Source organism: Alligator mississippiensis, chromosome 5 (assembly GCF_030867095.1).
Source record: "Alligator mississippiensis isolate rAllMis1 chromosome 5, rAllMis1, whole genome shotgun sequence".
Taxonomy (NCBI): domain Eukaryota; kingdom Metazoa; phylum Chordata; order Crocodylia; family Alligatoridae; genus Alligator; species Alligator mississippiensis.
The window spans coordinates 141,574,775-141,597,103 of NC_081828.1; the positions used below are offsets into that span (position 1 = coordinate 141,574,775).

Genomic DNA, 22,329 nt, shown 5'->3' on the forward strand with positions numbered 1-22,329 from the left:
TGTATCAGCTGCCTGCACAGGCAATCACAAATCCCCATCTCTTCCACCGAAGAGGGAAGACACATTTACCCAGGTTATCCAACTATATTTTAACTTGACTTTATTATGCAAGGTGTAATGACCCTGCTTTCTTGGCTGCGGTGTAACACGAGGATTGTGGGTTATATTTCAGAATTTAAACTGTGTTTGTTCTGAACATACCTGGGAGAGTTGGATAGGGAAGATCATCTTCAGATCAGAAACTGTTCTGTAATTCGGCCAGCGTCTCCTATTGACATGTTGTGGAGTGCTTACCTCCTATCAGACAAGGTTCCTGGGGTAAATTTGATATCTTTTATTAGACCAACTCACATAGTTGGAAAAATTATTCTCTGCAAGCTTGCACCAAGCACTCATAGTCATTACTGATCTTTAGAAACGAAGGTGCCACCAGCCTTCCTCTATCAAAATCAGTTTTTAAAATGGCTCAATCTTTCAATGGACTTCCAATGGTTTTAATGGGATTTTGAAAATCCCAGCCTTTTTTTTTTTTTTTGAAAGAGAGAGATCACTAAGGGGTCAATAGGCTGAATTAAATTCCTTCTTTCATGGTTGTGCACTATAACAGCCTTGTCCACCTTAGTAAAAATAAAGAAATAAATTAAAACATGCTTGTGAAAATTAGACAGGGGGCAGGATCTTTCTGGCCTCTGTTCAAACACATCAAATGCATGCATCTTTCGGAAGGGCAGAATCTGCACACTGCTCCTGAGCCAGACAAAGGATGTATATTTGTTTCAGAAATGCAAGCCTCTCAAACTCTTGGTTCAGAGATGATACCCTTTATTAGCCCAACTAAGAAATCACAACAACAATCTTTTCATGCAAGTTTTTCGCCCTGCCCTTCCTCAGGCTCAAGGAAAATGAAAGACGGTAAAAAGTCCCCCTGGGTAAAAATCAACTTCATTTTTGCACAGAGGGAGCTGAAGGTGGAATTCAAGCCGTGATGACAATGTCATTTGGAACCCACGTTCCTCAGTGACAAGATATTTCTATTTTTTTTTTTTTAACCTGTGGCAGCAGCATGAGCCTTAACTATTTCAGGCAACTGGGAAACTCATGATAGCACTGTTATTTTTTAATACTGGAAACCTGTGGGATGTTTGTTGAAGCAATTCAATATTGAGCCTTCCCCCTTCTAAGTAGCCTTCCTCTAGCACTGGACTGAGGGTGCTGGGCTTTTCCCAACTGGTGAGAAAGCACTACCCACTAGTGCTTTTCATCACCTGCTTTGAATAGATAAGGATTCCCCCAGATGGGCATCAACTGAGGGTGTTCGTGGGAGAGGTTGGCAAGGGGCTTGGGGGAAATCCGGCATCTTTTATTAGACCACGTCAAATAGCTGGAAGACTTCTTTGAAAGTTTTCCGTGCCTCGGCCCGGCTGAGGAAGCCTCAGGGGTGGGTTTGCTTTGAGGAGGCAGTTTCTGAAGGAGAGGATGGGTGGGAGCCGGGGGGGAAAGCTGCTGACCCCACCCCGTCTCTGCGAGGGTTTATACCGTCAGGGAGCTCAGAGGGGCAACGACACAGCTCTCTTCTCTCCCGCTAGGAAAAGCAATTATCTTTATGGATGATGAATAGCTCTGTCCAACCCCGCCTTCCAGCGTGTGTCCCTTCTCGCACCACTAGCTTTGTTTTAATTTGACCTTTTCTACTTATTTGCCCTCACCCCGCGCACGCCACGGGCAGGCCCAGGCCCCGCTGCCCCAGTGAGGAGCGCCAGCCTGGGCGTTGCCCGCCGGCTACACGGAGGCGTGCGGAGCGCGCTGCGGGCCCGGGTGTGCGGCAGAGGCGTTGTGCCTGGCGGCGGCTCCTTTCATTCCTTAGCTTTTCCTCAGATTTTCATTTTTCCTCAGGGCGGCATCAGGGCCAGCCGGTGAGGCTGCCTCCCGCCTGGGCGTTTGTGGCACGGGGGCAAGCGGCTCTCTAGACCCCGCAGTCAAGTGACCCCGCCCCCCCGCAGCAAAGGGTCCCCCTGTGCGGCGATCCTGTCCTTGCGTCTCTCGGGCTTTCTCCTTTCCCGCCCCCCTCAGGGTTCATCGGCCCCTTCAGCACTCCCTCGGGACCATGCGGAGGCCCCTCGAGAGGCGACTTCCTCCGGCGGGGGCCGTGCGTGAGGAACGGCCAAGCGGGGGTGGGGAGCGGGCAGCGAGGCAGAGAGCAGGGCCGCCACGCCCTGCACTTCTCCCCGGGCCGGCACTGCAGCACCCATGTGCCCCGGCGGGGGCACGGGCCCCTCTTTGTGCAGCTGCGGGGGAGTTCTGTGCCGGAGGACCCCGGGGCTTCCCTCGCCGTGGCGGGGCTGCGGGGCGGGAGGGGGGATGAGACTGCAGAAGCTGGCTGAGGCGGCCGGGCGCGGCGTCACGTGGCGCCATCGCCGCGTTCTGCTCCAGAGCGCGCGGGGTTCCGCTGCCGAGCGCTGAGGGAAGGGGCGTTCTGTGCCCTCCCCCCGGCTGCAACCACCCGGCGCTGCGGCGCAGGGGGCTGCGCCGTCACCTGACCGCCGGGCGCACCGCCCCCATAAGTAAGGGGGGGAATGGTAGTGTCTGGTATATGACACCGCAGCCCCCTCCCCTGCTGTCTCCTGCGAGCTCCGCGCTGCTGCAGCGGCGCAGGAGGAGGCGCCGCCGCCGGGTGCTCAGCGGCTTCTTCCTACAGGTGAGCGAGTGAGTCCGTCCTGGGAGAGCGCTGCAGAGCCCCCGCGACGTAGGCGCCCGGGCAGCGCGGGGGACTCTGCCCCTGGTGGAGGTGGCTGGAGGGAGGGAGCTCGCTCTCAAGGCACTCGAGCAGCACCGGGCACCTGGCGCACACACACCATGGGGGGAGGCGGAGAAAGGACCCCTCTGGCTCCATCCCCCTCTGGGCATCTCCCCTGGAAGGAGGCAATGAAGTATGTGAAGGGCAGGAAGGAATTTTTAAGGGGTGTGGGGGTTGCACTTCCTATGCCTGTTGTAGGCTAGGCAGGGATTAACGTACCGGTATCAAACTAAACCCTCCAGCTGGCCCAACCTGGCAGCGACATCTTCCCTGCCCACATCGCATCTTCTTCTCGCCTCCTCAGTGGCTTTTCCTTATCCTTTCGGTGCATGGTTAGTTGTCATCTGCCTCCAGCGACCAGGGAATGGAGCCCCGCGTTTGATTTTAGAGGTGCCTGGAAGCAATGGTGAAACAAGTCTAGGTAATAGGGAGCCGCCTCCTCTAAGGAACCCCAGTGCTGGTCAATGTGAAGTGTCATGTGCCACAGAAGGGCACAGCGAGTTGCTAAAATGCAGTCTGCAGTGAATAAAGGCATGGGAGGTCTCCGTAGAGGAAGAAAGGAGACGTAATCAAACTGAATTGTGAGCAGAGGCTGCTAAGTCCACCTACTCTAATATCCTGGCACTTAATATAGCATGCTTTAGGCAGTTTGTGTGAAATGACTGGCATAGCTAGTCCAGCTACTAACTCCACCTGCTCTAAGCTCATGGCATTTAATATCAGCATGCTTTAGGCAGGTTGTGTGAAATGCCTTGTATAGCCAGTCATAGACTGACTTCCTTATTTTGCAGCAGGAGCGATTGACATGCACAGAAACAGCAATTAGTAAAAATGGGTGTGTCAGCCCTAGACTTCTGTCAAGATTTTTTTCTGGTATAGCAGCACTGTCTGGACTGAAAGCTGCCTGACTCTGAAATGAAGATGGGCGTAGCCAGGGCAGTTGACTTTTGCAGAGGTCCTGATACCTGTGAGAGAGAAGCATTATCATTTCTCAGAACAAGATAACCGTATAGAAGAATCTGTCCCTATAGCTAGGCACTCAGGTTGCTTCTGAATAATTTCATTTGGTCTGTTATCAAGAAGATGGCATTGTGAACCCACATGAGAAATAGTGGCAGGCAGTTAAAGCTTAGCAAAGACAATGAGGTAGAAAATGGGACAACAAATGCTTCGTGAGTTAATTTCCCTGGAAATAGAAGTATCCTAAAATCTGAGGAAACAGGACAGTTTAACTTGTGCAGTCACAACCATAAATCTGTGGAAAAGCAAAACAAGGGAGAAATTTAAATGCGTCCAGTGATGCAGTGTAAAAAAGCTTACAGGTTTTTATGTCAGGGTCACTTAATAAAGACTAGCATCCTCAGAAAGTGACATTTAACAATGGGGCACTGAACTGGATGCCGGCTATTAAAGAAATAAGATTAGATAGGCTTTTGCATATATTACTTTTAAACTAATGATTTTAGTCACGTTCACTTTTTTTTTTTGAGACTAAAACGTGTCAGTAATCTAGAGTTTTCAGTCACTGAGGAATCAGACAAATGATGCAGCTCTATAACTGCATTAGTGAAAAAGTAGGAACTGCGACACTTCCAGTGTTAACTTCAAAACTGTAAAAATGCTTCTGAAATCCAGTTGTGGGGAGTGGCAGCACTTATGGTGCAGCAGGTGACCTGTACTAGCTTATATATATAATCTTGAGGTACACAAATGCCTAATGAGGAGGCGGCTCAAACCATCGCTCATTTATAGTGAGTTCTGATCAAAATTTGGAATTAGGTCACTATTCAAATGAGTGTAATGGTTTGAGCCTGTTCCTCATTAGGCATTTGTGTATCTCAAGATAATACATGTATAAAAAGATAATATATAAAAAATCACAAGGCTCTGCATGAGTGAGACTCCAAAAGGCAAGGAATACTGGGCGTGTACGAGATGGAGGCGCATTAGCAGAGGTGGGGGAGAGAAAGAAGGCCTGCCTTTTTACCTGCATTATGTCTGTCTTTAAAAAGAGCCCTCAATCTTTGCCATTCCCAGAAAGTGCACAGTCTTCCACTGGAACCATCGAAAGACAAAAGGCCCGTCTTGATTGTTGTCATTAAGTTGAGTCCTTTTATACAAATGTGACTTTTTCAAAATTCTTCCTTTTAACATCGTTATGTGAAGTAGGGGTTTCCTATGCATATAAGCGTAGTCATCAGTGAATGCCTGTCATTTTACCTAGCAGTCTCTACCCAACAACAGCAATAATATGCAGTGGGCGCTCTGTCCTGTCCTTGTGTAGGGCACCGTCTTAAAATATACCTGGCAAAATGTGGAGAGATACTAAAAAAAATAAGTGGAGACTGTAATCTTAGTATTACAGAAAATCCTCTAAGGGCAGTTATGTGGCCATCTAATTCCAGCAGCTTTTCTTTAAATATTAAACAAAACCACACCTCAGAAAAATGTGCAATCAAAAATGTGGAAGGCTGCTATATAAATATACTCCCTGTCAGTCTCTTTGGAAGAAAAGTATCTACCTTTGGAAGTTCGGTATTTTTATGTTCTGGGGTCTGGTAATTTGCACAGTAATTGCTGTGTGAGAATGTTCCAGAATAGCACCTCCTTGAGCTCTCTCCGTAAATGTGTGCCAGACCATTCCACAACACCCACTTACTGCTAGATGGCTGGACAAACTGAATAAGCAATCCGTTTTTAATATTGATGCCGTTTATTTCACTTTAATTCAGGGGGGGCTAGTTGTATACAGAGGAATCTCAACAGTACAGGAGCTTTATTTTTCCTCGTGCAGTCCATTATATAATGACCAAAACATTGTTGCTCATTCATTTTATTCATGTTTAATAAGGAATCTGCAACCCCCCCTCCCCCCCCCAAAACTTGCAAAACAGCTTTTACTGCAAGTGGTTATCTAGAAATATGAAATGAAGTTGCCATGTCCTGAAAGATATAAAGAATCCTACTTTGTTTATTAATTCCCCTTTTTTTTTTTAACAGGTCATTTTTTTTTCTGCTGCTATAAGTAAACATCTTCTTACAGTAAGACTGAAAATACAACACTTTTTTTTTACCAGCAGAATAATTTGCAATTGGAATAGTAGAGAAAAATACATATCATATAGTAAATAACAGCTATTTAATTCTGAACTGTTCTCTTTTTTAAGTTGATTTTTTGAAAAGGAGGCCTTGGATTTCAAATATCAATTTAAATGCATTTCTGTCCATTCTAGCCAGGAATAAGTATTTCTATTAATGGTGTGAGGTGGAGAGTTAGAAAGGCCATTGAAAGAGGAGTTCCCTTTCAATATTGCTGAAGATTGGCTATAAATAATAGTGTTCTATTATTTAGAAATATGCTACCTACATTATTTTCTAACATGTCCTCAAATCACAATTATCATTTAAGAGGTTCAAATGCCTACTTTTTCACTTCTGCAGCTACCTCGTCTGTGTTTTACATTCCTTGAGTTAATGTTAGGGTGTCAGATGCAAAATTACAAGAAGCTTTATTTTTATGCTTGAAACTAGCAGAAACGAATAACTCTCTTACAAATACCTGAATCTTGCAGATCTCCAATAGAGTCGACACTGCTACTGTTCCCTGTATTGAAGTCAATGCAACATGTAAGTACAAGCAACATTGCTATACATTTTTGTGGATTTCAGTAGATTATTAATTGTTTTCTAAATAGACCAATTGATTGCATCAGAATCCTGAAACAGCATATTGCAGATACCTTTAGCTATCATAAGCTGTAAAGCATTATGGGTAATACCTAGAAGTCAGTTCCAGTTAGTGGATCGGCATTTTTCATTTGACTTGCAAAGCACTTGTCTGGTCAAATCTTCGTTCCTCTAATAACCATTTTTTATAAGTGAGTAACTTAACTGGAATGTGTACCTGTTAACTGTTGAGATGTTACGACCCTTATGGGTTCATAAGCATAAAGGTAGGTAACAAAACCTCATTAATGACTGATAGTTGACAGTGAATGGGTAAGTGGACAAACACGGTGCATGTAACAGTGTTCGCTGCCAACTTATTTTGATGGTATTTTAGTACTTGTACTAATACTACTTACCAAAATGCACTTTATCTTTATAAAATACTAAAATGCACCTTACTATTAAATCCTGAGTTACAGGTAGGAAAGTCTACCACTTCTTTGTGGAGATTAGCCAATGATGACTAATAGAGGTCTATACCATTTGACTTGTAACTTGTCTGTTGGAATATATGTAAGTATAAGGAATGCCTGTTGTCTTCCACTGTTCATATAATTAGTGTATGGAGGAAAGGACCACGTTTCTGGTTTTCTAGAACTTGAATATTGCATAAAATATACACCTGCTACAATCACTCAGAGCTTTCCATGAAGTGTCTAGGAATTAAAAAAAAAAAAGAATTTTACTGGGAAGGGAAAGTGACAAACTCGCATCCAGTATAGGAAAAATCAGACCTGCTTTAGAAAGCCTTTGCCCTGCTGACTGCTTTCCCTTTAGTTCATCAGACCAAAGGCCACTTCATTTTGACTTCTGTATACATTTTACTGCTATCTGATGCTATTATCTAGTCCTTCATCTTAAGGAGTATGCTGATCCCAAGATACTTCATTTTAGCTTGATTGAATGTACATATTAAGGCTTCTGTTGAAAAAAGATCTCTAAGGTATATTCATGAGAAATTTCCTTGGCAGCAAAGAAAATTATATAGTTGCTGTAGGTTAACAAAATATGCTTTCAGTATTCTTCATGTGCTCTGAACAAAAGTAAGACTGAGAACATTTCTGTTTTGATCCCTTGTATTAATAATTTTATTATAGATGAAAGAATTCAGCATCATGCAATTTTAATAGTTTACTATCAAGTAAAATTCAGGCCTTCTGTGTTTTAAGAAAATCACAGCTGCTTGCAATTCATTTTAGAAAAAAATCAAGTGCTTTACGCACTTAATTTTCACATTAAAAATACTTCTTAGTTTGGGGTGGAACATGTCGTAATTGCAGAAAAAAGGTTTGTAATATTCTGTCTCCATATTGTTTCTTTCCTTCTTTGGTGCATGTCTTTTCATGTATGATTTGGTTGCTAAGATATGTTGGGGTGTTTTTTTTGGGGGGGGGTATATTTTTTGTGAGAATACCTTCATAGCATGCACACATGCTTACTACCTGCAGCATTTAATTAGTAAATTGTAATACAGTGTTATAATGTAATGAAGTAAAAAATATAGTCATTCTCATAGTTGGATGGGTGGGGCACAATGCAGCATTCAACTGTAAGCCTTTTGTCTAATAAAAAATGTCTGAAACAAAGTGATTGTCTAACAATCAGCATTCCACTTGACCTTTTTCAAGGCACAAAAACAAAGTTAATGAATGTATCGTTCAGTTGCCATGCAATATGCTAAGATTTTTGTGCATTACGAGGAAGTCTTAACTCTTGCTGCTTTAGTTCATATCACAGCGTGACTAGTCAGGGTATAACAAATTATCTTTCAAACGATTTGTGTTGAAATCATTATTAAAAGTTTGTCCTCAAGAGAATCTCTTCATACAGGTTTTTTTTTTTAATATTTTTTCTCCAGAGTATTTTCACTGTTACTTATAAATGAAACAAATGGTGTCAATATGGTAAGAGGAGTAGGGAGGGTACAAATACAACCTTTTTAAAATGTGGCTTTTGAAGGACCCAGTAGCACTGACATAATTGGTATTGTTGCTAGACAATTATATGGAACATACTGCTGTATCAAAATTAAATGTAGATCACCCTAAATCTTAGTTTAATGAGAGAATACAAAGTTCTAAGTACAATATTATTAAATATACTCAACAGAAACATGTATATGAGGTTTTGTAATTATTTATTTTAGTAAGCTAAAATAAAACATTTTTGTAAGCACAGTATTTAAGCTATGTGACTACTGTTGGGAGGGTTGTGGTAGGGGTTTTTTTGTTGGGGGAGGAAGTGTGTGTGTGTGTGTGTGTGTGTGTGTAAGCAAAATCCTAAATGTAAGACCATGACTGATCTCCAAAAATATAACTATAGCTAAAACAACATAAGGAGTTGCTTACATTTACAAGATTTTAGTATGAAATTATCATGGTTCATAGTAAATTCTATATAATGAAGTTAACTGAAAACTTTGACTTACAAAAATTTTTCCTGTGAATAGTGGAAGCCCTGGGTAATGGGTGGGAGCTAGGTAGGATTGGGGAGATGCATTATATAATATACAATGGTTTATTATTAACAACACACATTCTACAAAGCATTACATTTTATATAATTTTTATAAATGTTTTATAGAATGTCTGCTGTTAAGTTGCCTACTTTTTAAAAGTACAGGAAAAGAACAACTGTTATAGTGTAAGTGAATGGTCAGTGAAGGTGTCAAGGAAAGTAACAAAGTGTTCGCTAGACTCTACAACAAGTATGAGCAGTAGAATGTAAATAATCCATGTAGCTTAGAATTTTCACATGCCAAAATTTGTTATCCTTCCCCATTTATCAGCAAAGATTGAATAGAAAAGTGCTGTAATGAGGTCTCTCATTACTAAGACTCCATTAGTATTACAAAATATTATGTACTACAAAGTGTTGTTAGAGGATTTGACAGTTGTCAAAGCAAACAATGTATTTTTGAGATGTATCTATGAATTTTAATTTATGACATTTGTAATATGTGACCATGTTATTGGAACAAATTCTTGTGTATTTTGTTGTACATCAAACTAAATGGGATGGGGCAAAAGAGAAAAATGTTAGAATACTTAGCTCTTGGATGGCATTTAGGCTCACTTTAAAGTATTCAACATAATGATGAAAAGCAAATAAAATGATAAATGATACATATTTATAATCTGTGTAATTTTGATCTAGATGGAAAGGAAACAAGTAAAAATCAGCATTTTAAACAAATTTTTAAAAATATATGAAACTGAGACTTGTAAGCCTTCACTCAGCATAAATTGTAAAAACAAACAAGAAAAAAAGACTAGACTGAATTTGGAAAACTTTGAAAGGTCAGAGAGAGCATAAGAGCTTTGTGGCAGAGCTTCATATTTTAATACGGAGGTGGAGAAAATAGTGACCACCTAAATTTACTTTACTTTATATTAAACAGTAGTGTTTCTGAATTACAAGGCGGCTTTTTTTTCCTTCTGAAGATCAAAGTGCTGCATCTGTTTTTTGTTTGAGTTGCAGATCTATTTGCCAAGCTGTTTGTCACATTGTCATTTTATTATAATAATAGGGTTTATTTGGAAACATTTCTGCAATGCATCTAAAGAAAAGACAAATGGCAGTATTTACAGAAAGTGGCAGATAATGCTACAGAGTTTCTCCCTTCATTGGAAGAAGGGATTGAAACTATTTGGACTAACATCAACGTGCACCATGTTTCAACTAAATTAGATATTCATACAATGGGGGTCCTTAATCCTGATTAAGGATGCTGGGCACCACTACAGCACAAACCATGAATCAAAAAAGTTAGTATTTGCTCACATTGTCTGCCAGTGGAATTTACTGTGCAATAGGAAGAGGCTATGGGTTTTTTGTTTTGGTGGGGGTTTTTTTCCTCTTTGTTAGACTTGTCCAAAAGGTAATTAAAGCTTATTTGAAAGGTTGGCTTCTCTAGCTAAACAAAGATTGTGTTTATGTTTGCTTATATCAGACTAAGGGCCAAGTCCTCTTACCATTGAATTCAATGCAGCCTCAGCAACTTTGCTTTAAAAAAAAAAAAAAAAAAAGAGGCTGGAGATGCTTAGCAGCTGTAAAGAGGCACTTTTTCCTAAGGTAGCAGTACCATTTTACAGCAGAAGATCTGTGCCATAATGCTGTGACAAAATCCAGCATATCCTGTCCATGTAGATGTGAAGACCACTTCTCTAAGAATGAGAAAATAGAACAATTGTGTTCTACAGTGAGCGATCTAATTTTCTATTAAAGAGGTTTGACTTTCAATACTGAAATTTGTAAAATTAAGACAGATTCTATATCCTTTTGTCTCTACTCTGTCAACATGCTTATTGATTTTTAGTGGAGATGATATCATTAAAAATATTTTTAAAGATGGTTCAACCAGTATTAAAACAGGAAGGGAACCTGGTAATTAGTTTCCTCGTACAGTTATATCTGTACTATGCCAAACCACTTTACTATTTTCACCTTGTTAGTAAAGCTAGTACTAGTTCAAATTTAAGTTTTTGGAATGAGGGCGTCACAAAATTAATCTCGTCTTTTGACTAATTCTAATATTAAGATCTCTCATCTTGTCAGTAATATATTTTAAGGGTCTTCTACACTGATCCAGTCACTTTTTACTTAAAGAATTGCCCTTGTCTCAGACTTAGAGGCGGTGCAGTAAGTTGGAAATTGTTTTAACAATTTTACATGAGGCTATTGTTTCATTTAGCATCACAAATTTTGAAGCAAAATGGCTGCATATTATAGTCTCAGAAATACTTACTTATGGTAGCAAAAAGTTATCGACCAAACTTCATGTCTGTTGTCTCAGTGTAAATCTGTAATGTAAACCCAGGTTATTCCTGGTAGAACTGAGAGCAGCAATTGGCCCTTTGTTTTCAAATATTTCATACCTCACTCATATCAGGATAGCATATTTTACTATTCTGAACTCATAGTGCTGAGGAAAAAACACAACTTACCTATCTATTTAGAAAAAAGCACAGACAATGCAGAAGTGTTAACAGTAGGTAGGCACAACTTCGTGCTGCCACCGCTGCCCCCAGGTACTGGTTCTGGTTGGGCTACAGCCCAGCACCCCAGCATTAGCACAAACCTGGGTGGGTATGTGCCCCCCTGTGCCTCCCCATGCATTGCCTATGAAAAAAGTCTTAAATGAAGTGACTTTTATAATAATATAAGGCTATATTGTTAGACCTTCATCTTTAGATACGTGAGCCATCAAAGTCCCTTGGAATGGTGGTTTTCAACCTTTTTCATTTGCAGACCGCTAAAAATTTCAAAAGGAGATGCAGACCCCTTTGAATTTGAAGTGTGGGTATTTGTGTACTTTTAATTGATCATAGTCATCTTTCGTGGGCCCCTTAGACATAGTCTGCAGAACCCCAGAGGTCCACAGACCACAGGTGGAAAACCGCTGGCTTAGAAATTAGTGCTCACATAACTCTTAGGGAAATCTTGGCCCCGCTGGAATCAATGAGAGGCTATTGATGGTTAATATAATGGGAGTGTAAGCTTGCTCATACTTCATGTGTTCATAAAGGGGCTTGGTAAAAAATTACCAAAACAAGTTATAAAAGATTATGCAGAATAAATGCATTTTCAGAGTTTTAGAAGGAAGAAAATTAAATTAAGAGTGTCTGTATTGGGGAGCAGGGGGAAGAGGCAAGCAGCAGACCTGGCTTTAACTGCTTTTAAAGGATTAATTTGAAACTATTGCCAATACATCATGCTAGATGAGAAACTGTTCCGTGGAGACCTATAAAATACAAATTTGGAGAAAATGTTGCAGGTAAGAGTGTTCATATGTCAGCAGAAAACTTTTACCAGAAGCCAGTAGAAGTCTCTTATCACACTGAAGTGTAGGTGGGAAGTATTGTACCAGATATGCTTAAGTATTTGTGTAGGGTGGCTGGGACATAAAAGTAATGTGCTCATGTGCTACAATAAGGTGTCCATGTAAGTAACCAGACATGATAAGGAATCTTTGTAAACTAGCAGATTGGTATGAGGTAATGGGGATATTGCTGAAGTGCCATAAAACACAGATTTCTTCCCAGAAAAAGGAAGAAAAAAAAGGCTTCAGAATTAAGAGGCAGAAATAATGGAATTCCCATCATGGTAGTGAAAGCAGTGACACCTGCAAGAGGAACAGCAATTAACACCTCTTTTATCCCAGATACATTATTCAGACTTCAATATCAGGAGTGCGGTGCTGAGTCAGAACTGAGAGAATTCCAGATGAACATGGTTGAGAGACATCTGTATGCTTCTAAATCAAGGTTCGTGAGCAAAGATAATGCTGTCCCCAGAAAGTGGAGACAATGACATATTTAAAGATGAACCCCTGCAACCATTTGAGCAGATGAGGGTGAAGAAGTTGAGCTTAAAGCTATAAATTGTACACTGGGAAGATGAACTATAGAGATAATATGTAAATACCTGACCCTTGTCAAAAAGGACGGAAGAAAAGATTGATTGTTGGAAAATTTGATCCATGTTTAACCACAATCCTGAAGCCCAGAGAAGAAAGGAAAAAAATCCATGTAACCATTTGTGGTTTTTTATTTTGTTTTAAAAGCTGCCTGTAGCCAGTTTCAGCCTGATGGCTGCCCCAGGAAAGGATGGAGAGGGAATACTGAGAAGAACCTAGGAGCTTTTAGTCTGAATTCCCATCAATAGGGAAAACATGCCTTTGACAGAAAGAAGGGTGGTCAAATTGTGAGAGCAGCCAAAGACCTCTAATGGCCATGTAGATGGGAGTTTGGCATATCACCTTACTACTGGGGTGTGCAGTGTTGCATGCAATCTGTTATCTTATTCTAGAAAGCATGGCATGGTCCTTCAGTTCTGTTCACTATTTACCTATAATTAACTTGATTACAAAATACCCTTCTGTTCTTTTCCAACTATTCTGTAAATTCAGTTTTCTCTGAGAGTGAAGACAGGCCTAGTGGTTAAACTTTGTGACTGGAAGTTGCTGAGGGAGATGGCCCTGACACCAGTACAGATTTCAGATGTGATCTTAGAGAAGCTATTTTACTTGTCCATGGCTTAGTTGCTCCATCTGTAAAGTGGAGAATTAGACTTGTGGGCACCATACATTTATTACAACAGGGTTACTGTAATGATTAAGCTACATAAAGTGCCTTTGGATGGAAGTGTACAAGTACTATTTCTATCCTCTCTGTATTCCTGCTCATTCACACCTGAAAGGAGAGAGACAGAGCATGGGTTGAAGATGCCATATTAGTATGCATGCCCCATGGAGCTTAGGATGGGTTCAGTCCTTGAAACACTGCTTTTCACAGCCACCATCTTCAAAGATGACGGCAGCCTGCTTTGATAAAAGAGCTAGTTCTTTTTATTTATAGTGTGCAGCTATTTCTTGACCCCCAAACCTATTAAAGTAGTAGGTTTTAGTTAAAGCCCTAAAGAAACAAGAAACAGTTGCCTAAATGAAGCCATCTGCTGGTGGAGACCATCAAAATTGAAAAAGATGCTGGCAAAAATTATTGGGGAGGTAAGGAACAAGAGTCGGATAATTGTTGGGAAACAGCACTTGTTGATCTATGAAGCAGGCTTAGGCTTCACCTTTAGCACCTAACTTCTAGGTATCCAGCTGCCTAGTAGAATCCTGTCTTCCTGAGCTAAGAGTTTCAAGCCCTGGACACGATGTTTTTGGAGAGTTAGGTACTTAAGAACTGAATCTGCAAAAAAATAAGCCTGCACAACAGGAAACCGTAGGTAGCCTGTAGGAATGGTAAGGAGAGAGGTTTGTAGATGTCTTCTTACTCTAGATTACAGGGAGAGCTTCCATCCATCTGAGATTCACTACCCTGAATCTTCTGCTGGAGTTAAGTGCCTAAACTATTTGCAGAATACTGCTAAAGGAGGCTGAGGTGGTGGTGGCAGTGGTGCTGCTGCTCTTTTCTTCCTTCTTTTTTTCCCCTGTAGACCAGGGGTCAGCACACTCAACCAAGACTGGCATATTAGGTTTCAGTTTTCTCCGTTGCTTGAGAAGACTTTAATCCAGCAGCTCTCAACCTTCCAGGTATAGGGTGTTCTGGACTGTGGTGTTCACATTTGCTTCTGTTGAAGCTGCTCTGTTTTGCAAATAATTGTTCAGTGGGCTAGTGAGAAAATGAATGAGACTCTGTAGTCTAGTAGTTACAGCAATTGCCTTGGAGCAATGCGTTTAGATCCCCCTCAGAAAGAAGGTGTGGAACCCCACACTTCCAGATCCTGGATGAATGCTCTAACCACTGAACAATTGAATTAAAGCAGTAGTTTTCAACCTATGGTCTGCTGACCCCTGCAAATAAAAAAAGGTTGAAAACCACTGAATTAAAGAATACAGGGAGCAACTTCTCTTACTCTATTTTGTCTGGAAAGTCTTAAGCATAATGTAGGTATCAAGCCACTCGGCATTACAAACTGGGGTAGTTCTGCAGATTCCTTCAGATACCTAGTTTGGCAACTTAGAGGGCTATTAGGTTTGAAATGCAAAAGGGGGTCAGATGGCATGCAGAAGAGGCCTTTTTAAGTATCTACATTTTGGATTTGGGTACCTTTTGGGGTAGTTCGGTATTTAAAAGCCCCCTAAGGCCTTTGGTGGTTTTGGCTCCTAGTCAACGTCATTCACTGGTTTATGGAGGTTGTTACTACTAACAACAGTCTCTCCTCTTAAAAGACTACTTTTATGCTAAGTGAAGAGACAGGAACATTGGTTGTTGTAAGGAGTTTAGTTTTATATATGTATACGTAAAAGCACAAGTAATAAAAAAAAAAAGGGTAGCTTAAAATCCCATTGGTGTTTCTCTTGCCAGAGACCATCAGTACAGATAGGGAACAAAAAGCAAGTAACCTTTCCCTTGTGTATAGAATGAACATTTACATACAGAACTGCAGGTGCTGTTGAAAAAGTAATTTTGATTACAGCTACGTACAAAGCTTACAAGACCAGAAAAGCTACGTGTTGAAAGGTCAGCGGGATCAAAGTGACTGTCAAAGAAGACTGAAGAAGAGTGACCTGAGTTCCTTCACAGTAGACTGAGGAGGGAAAAATTGTGTGCATCAGAAAAGTAAAGGACTTGGTTCTACCATACATGAAGGAATTCCAAAAATGAACATTGGAATTAATAGAGTGAATACTAGGGTGCAAATAGAAATTGCCCTTGTGCTGCCATAAACATTTCTGTGGTGGCTCAAGTTGTGATCAAACAGATGTTCTAGCTCCTTGTTGCTCTGCAAGTGCCCCAAAATGTTGATGTGACCAAAGGTAGTCACAGTTCGTGATGCCTTAAATGCGAGGACATGTTTGTTTTACTGCAGGCCCCAGCAATCTTCCTGCAGAGGAGATTGTTTCTCTGCAAGCAGGTGATGCCTGAGACATGACATGGTACCCAGGGTCATTGTCCCACAGGATCAGTCCCCCTCTGCCCTGGGAATGACAGGGGCAGTGCAGATCAGTAACCCTGGCAATGTCAGTAGATGTCATTGGAGCGGATCAGCTGTGCCAGGATACATCCTGCTCCAAAGACATCTATTCGTAGCCTTAGCTTGGTAGCCAATCTCTTAATTATCAGTGTCATAGGAAAGGGGACCAATTTATAATCAAATTGGGGTAAGCAATGGACATAGAAATAACTGACAATGAAAATAAGCAAATCCCAGTACTGCTTACATTGTGATCTCTTGGTGTTTTATCGTGTTCCTTCAAAGGAAACAAATCAGGCCCCCTCTGAAATGAAGAGCACATTGCAATGAATTAACAACTTCACAAATTCAGAAACAGCATTTCTTGGAGATTCTGAGCACTCCTAATTCCTGTCCAGTATTCTCAACCCATGGGTCATGACCCGAAAGTGGGTTGGAAGAATATATGAAAGGGTCATCAACAAACTTTAAAAATAGATTCTACTTTTAAAGGAGAAAAATGTGGGAAACCATGGCTCTTCCCTTGCAGGCTGTTAGCGTGCTAGCCTGCGAAGGGCTGCTTGGGGCTCCCCATGCCCCTCCCCCTTCTTTTTCCACACATCCATCCCCTGCTCCACACACTGTGGGACTGGGGCCTGGAGGTGAGGGGTAGTGGGTTTGGAGTGAGGGGCACTGGGTCAAGACTGACCGTCAGTGTTTATAAGTGGGTCCTGGTACAAAAAAGATTGAGAACCACTGCTGTAGAGTGACAGTTGTGGGTGCTCAGTACCACTCTTCCCCCCCCCCCCCCCCCCCCAGGATCAAGCTCTTGTTGCCTAATCCTGCAGCAGTGGTGCTTAAAAAGCATCTGACTTTTGGCAGTTTTAGTAATATTGTTACTGAGCTGTTGCCTGTGAGCTGTATATTCTAAACCTTGGGTTGTAAATGCATGGTTAAAAATTATCCTGCATTGCCATTCTTTAATGTAACAGTACCCAGGAGAAGAAGCTGAAGGCTGCAGTGAGAAATCCAATGAGACCTTTTAAGAAAGGCATCCAAATGCACCTACCGCAGAATAAGGGAGGCATGACAGCTGCAAAGATCAATGCAAAAATGCAATGAAGACTTCAAGCATATGACAAATCTGGGAGTAAAGTGAAAAATCTCTCCTGGTATCACTATAATAAAATCTCTGGACTCTACCAGCAGTTGCAGAAGTGTGACAGAGCAGAAATAGTCCAACATGGTATCTTTCTGGTGCTCTCTTGACAGTCTTCATTTTATCCTCTGCAGCAGTCTGCTAAAATATGTACATAACTCACATTGGACAAGAAAGGCTGTGTATGACTTGCACGATCCTCTTGTATCAAACTCTGTTTCTTATTCATCCAGATGTCATAGTAGAGTATCAATCTCTCTTTCTAGTTTGCTGAACTCTCTACCTTTTATGGCTGGAGGCTGCTACCTAATAATATAAGTTTTGCTTAATCTGCTGGCTACGCTGTCTGGCCTTTAGTCAGCACCTCTGCTCTTGATAGTTCCTTTCCCTACTCATTTTGTCAATCTTTTGTCCTCCACTGCTGTACACACTGCTGATATTACTTCAGTGCTGCATCTCACAATTGTAATCCCATTGCACTAGCATCAACAGATTGCACAAAAGACTTCATGCAGCAGACAAAGCACAGACTTTTAAAGGTTTTTCTCAGGCTCTTTTTTAAGAGCAAGGATTTCTAAATGTGTGCATAGTTTATGCATGCCTATCATCCCTCCCCCTCTTGTACAAGCATGTGTTTTGCCCCATTGTGTTGAATCATAAAAAACACGAACTGGAGCAACTGAAAATGAGGAGACTATTGGTTCTCAGAGATTTTAGGACCACCCATGGTCGGAAGAGCTTCTGGTCATCGAATAACAAAGGCTATAGCAAAAAAAACAGGAGAAATAAAGCCAAGAAACTTTTTTTTTCCTCCCTATTTAATTTACATCTCACTTTAACATTAGGATGGTGACAACCTTTTAGTTCCGAATCAGCACCCAGTACAATGAGGTTCTGGGGCTCCTACCACTATTGCTCTATGAATAATAAAAAATAATATTTTTCCCAGGAGAGAAACTGTCCCTCTAAGCTATACTAAACATGTTTAAAACTAAGACACAAGTTCTCAATTTGGGAAGATGAAAAAATTAAGATGATTGGCTGCTGCTTAATATATGAAGCAGGCTTACTGAGGTTCCACATAAAGTCCAGTTTTCCAGAAAGATGGTGTCTTGACCTGGGCTCAGTGAGCGAAGGGACAGTAGAGCAGTGAGAAAATGTGTGCTTTAACAGGGAAGCAGTGGAGTTCCAGACTAAAGTTCTACCCACATGTCTTATCTAAAAAACAAAAGAAATCCAAATCTACAAAGGTAAACCAAGTCTTAGCTGGGAATTTAGACAGTAGAAGTAACCTCCCCCAAAATGCATTTGAAATGGGATTTCACATCTTCTACTAGATCATAAGATTTTGTTGTACTTGACACATCTGGGAACTGGGAAAGGGAGGTTGGTAGCAGATGGTGTTAAGGTGCCTAAGGCTGGCCTGCTATTACTGAGCTACAGGAAAAGAAAAAAAAATCTGTCTAGCTGCCATCACCATCACCTTGTGAAGAACTTCTTAAGGGAAGTGACAAAAGCCACATTACTTGCTGACTTAAAGTTAGACTGGCCAAATCTCTGGAGAATAGAAAACAGTATCATACAGAAACGTTTCTGGCTGTGTCCTTTCTGCTGCCAAATGCTTTACAGGTATCACTTCCCTTATTTCCCCATTGTCTGATTCTTCTTTTACATTGTCTGTTTAAACTGTAAATTGTTCATGTCAAAGATATGCCTTTTTTTTTTTTTTTTTTTGCATCTTAAAGCATGTAGCACCGTTTTAGGTGCTATACAGATCATAGGTCTTGCTGTATCTATTCTTAATAGGGGGAAATGCTCCCTCTTTGTGATATGCAGTGCAAAGTTGTTTACAGGACAGGAAATAGGAGCCAAAATGTCCTGAAACAGCACCATAGAGGAATAACCTGTCTGGCGCATACTTCCTTCTATCGACACCAACTTTCTCAAATTTGAGCAAGCCTGTCTTTGGAAATGTGAAACTGTCATAGGCTTTAAAGGGGCAAGTGGGGAAGTCTATTACATAGCAGAATTTTGAGTGGGAACTAAAGTTTCTCTAACTTATCTCCTCCTTCGTATCCTGTATGCATACACCTTTGGGGAGAGAAAAGCAGAAGCTGCCTTCTTGGAAGTATGGAAGATCAGGCTGTTCTTTATCCTGAAGTATGGGGGGGAGGTGAGAAAGGAATGGGATATTCCTTCTTTTTTTTCCTTTGGATTCTTTGGACTTTGTAGGCATGATCCCAAACCAATTGACTTCCGCAGTCTTTCGACAGACCCTAAAGGAAGTTCCCTCCAGGCTGCAAAATCCCAACCCTATCCACAGAGATCATTTTACAGAGGGGTTTTTTTTTTGTATGGCAGTTGTGCTACTTTCTTTCCCCTCCCCCTTCTATCCAGGCTTTTTTGTAGGGCATTTAGGACAATTTATATATAAGATTCAACAGCTTCTGAGCTGAGGACTAGAGTACACGTTTAGAAACCCCAGATATTGCAGGAAAGATATCTGACACAACTCAGATTCTGTCTCTTAAAAAACATCCTCATTTAATATCTTCATAAAATTAAAATGTTTAATCTTATGCCAGTGCTGTAAAAAAGCTTGCCCTTACCGCCAGAAAAAGATAGAGAGCTAATGCTTTGTAAGGACTGAAGGGCGTGGCTCAGGCATCAGTAACAAATGCTGAAAGAAAAAATGCTCTTTGTTCTGCAGTCAGGTGGGTCGGCAACTATTCTCACTCCATTCCTGGCATACATAATATCAAATGCACTTAAAGATCTAGAAAGACTAATATGATGGAACTGCTGCTAATACAGTGAGCAGAGTCATCCTGAAATCAATATACTGTACTGTAATGGCCATTTTTATTCTGATTGTTAAAACAAGGTTAAGTCTCAAAACATACCCTATTGAACCCAGCATTTTTATTTTGCATTCCAATTATATTGTTTTGATACAATTTCTCTCTCTCTTAATGGCCTACTGATACATTCAAGCTAAGCTCAGTCGTACTGCAATTTACATGGCTGTATATGAGAGCATTGGACCAAAGTGCGTGGCTATTTCTTGTAAGTAAAGCTTACAAGAAAGGCTTGTTAGACATGGCACTCCTCCTGAAGCAGTTAATAAAATTAGTTGAAAGATTGCACCTTTAAAAATGTTCCATTATCACATTTATTTTTTATTCTTTAATGGGAAAGAAAAAAATTAAAATATATTCAAGGTAATTTTCAAATTTTGAAAGGCTAAAGAAATAGACATTATAACTCCTTACTATGTTTTTTTCCCGTCATTTTTCCCCCTCCATGTCTGTCCAGAGCTTTTGGTTAAGAGGTCAACATGTTAGTCCATTCCCATTTCAAAAGAAAAAGCATTGTGAATAGAACATAGTGGCAAGACATTAATTTTTAGGAAAAAAATTAATCTGTATAAATGGAAAGGATGAATCTTCTGCGTTGCTTGTATACAGCAAGTTTGAACAAATACGCAAGCAACTGATACAGAAAATGAGCAGAGCGATGTAAATTCATTTTAGGGATAAAGATTTTAAGGTTTATGAATTTTTATTTTGTGCATCTACATTTTCCTATCTTATTTTCTAAAACAGGTCATTTCTATTAAGGAGGGAAAATCTATTTCGAATGTATATCATGACATTCCCCATAACTGTATGCTGGCCTGTGCACTACTAGTGACCAGCCCATCATTTCTCAGTAAAAAGAACCTTTCAGCTCGGTTACCTCCTGTAGAGAGCTAATTTTCCAGCAGTCAGGCTTGATCTGGATAAATAATTAGAGAGAGAGAGAGAGATGAAGACTATCACATCAGTGCTGTCTGTAATTCAGTTAATATAACCAGACCCTGTGATTTCGTTTCTGCGGCATACTTGCATGGTCTCAAAAGCTGCAGAGGCAAGCAGTAACAAAGCCAATCGGTTACATTTGTCTTGAAAGAATTAATGACACTTTTCATTCATTTATCGAAAGCAAGCAAACAGCTGCAGCATGCATCTGCAACATAAAAAGGTGACTCTTAACACATCTTCCTCCCCACCCATATACACACAAAATTTCATAGTGCAGTTCATTCTGATGTATTGTTACTTTTAAAAATACCACTTCCTTAGTTTGTGGGAGCTCCCAGTATTTTAAGTTGGGTAAAAATAAATATTTGGTCTCTTTTGAGCATAGCAAAAGATGAAATGCCTAAGTTTACTGTCTGGCTTGTTAAGGTATAAAAGGTAAATTGGATTAATAATTTAATAATGAGTTATGTGGATGTCAGCATGGGGTTAAATACATATACATACATATATATACACACACATATATTTGTGTGTATATATATGCACGCCTGTCTTATTGCAAGAAGAAAAATTTTATATAAATGTAAGTTGCCCTCTCATACAAACGCTAAAGAAAGCAAACTACGTTGATGCAAAACCTTTCAGAATATGTATGTTATTGATGTTCACCATTCCTCCTACATATGTTGCTATCAAAGGGTTAAAAAAAAAAGCCTTTAGTTCATTTTATTCCCAGTGGTAGCTCCATAGCATTCATACATGGATCAGATAAAAATAGGTCAATATCTTTTGTGGTGGGTCTTTTGACACTTTGGTGCATGATTGCACTACACCTACCTTGAGGGTGAATAGACCCTTAGGAAATCCTTGCATTAACAAAAACACAGCCTAGGGATACTTTAGGATCACATTCTTTTATTCATCAGCTAAATCAAAGTTCTGATGTGGGATATTTTGTCACTGAGTTAATCTAAATACTTCTGGTGTTAAGATCAGGATAAGTTCTGCTGTAGAAATAAACAGACTTAGTTAAGCATTTAAGTAATGTATGCACATCAGGGGTTAATTCTATTCTTTATTGTGCATCATTTGTATAGAAAAATGCTCTAGCTGAAATTTTTTTTCAGAACCTCATTAAAAAGAAAATCATATATTCGGGAACCGCCTTATGGCAGGAAGTCTTTGTCTGCCCGTTTGCTTTATTGCAGTTGTTTGCTGCCTTGAATCGATTTTTGGCTACCAAATCAGTATATTGAGGATGATGGGGAAGGGGAGATGGGGGCGCATTCTGCAGTTAGAAAGACCAAGAAGCCGATTGCTGTCTCATGATTTTTGGCCAGGAATTTCCATATTATAAAAAGGAAGAGGCTTCTTTTCAATATAATGGAGCCATTAACATCTATTAATAATGCAGACAGGGTAAGTAGCTGGAGTTGGAGCTC

General features: G+C 40.5%; 1 long non-coding RNA gene across 2 annotated transcripts in view; it reads left to right on the plus strand.

Annotated features, from left to right (window-relative positions):
* Positions 1–2,383: 2,383 nt before the first annotated feature.
* Positions 2,384–22,329, plus strand: part of LOC109285847 (uncharacterized) — a 99,503-nt gene continuing 79,557 nt past the window's right edge. For both annotated transcript variants that reach the window (XR_009462582.1, XR_002093741.2), the window contains exons 1-2: positions 2,384–2,695; positions 6,367–6,421. This is a non-coding gene — a long non-coding RNA (uncharacterized LOC109285847). The remainder of the gene's footprint in view (positions 2,696–6,366; positions 6,422–22,329) is intronic.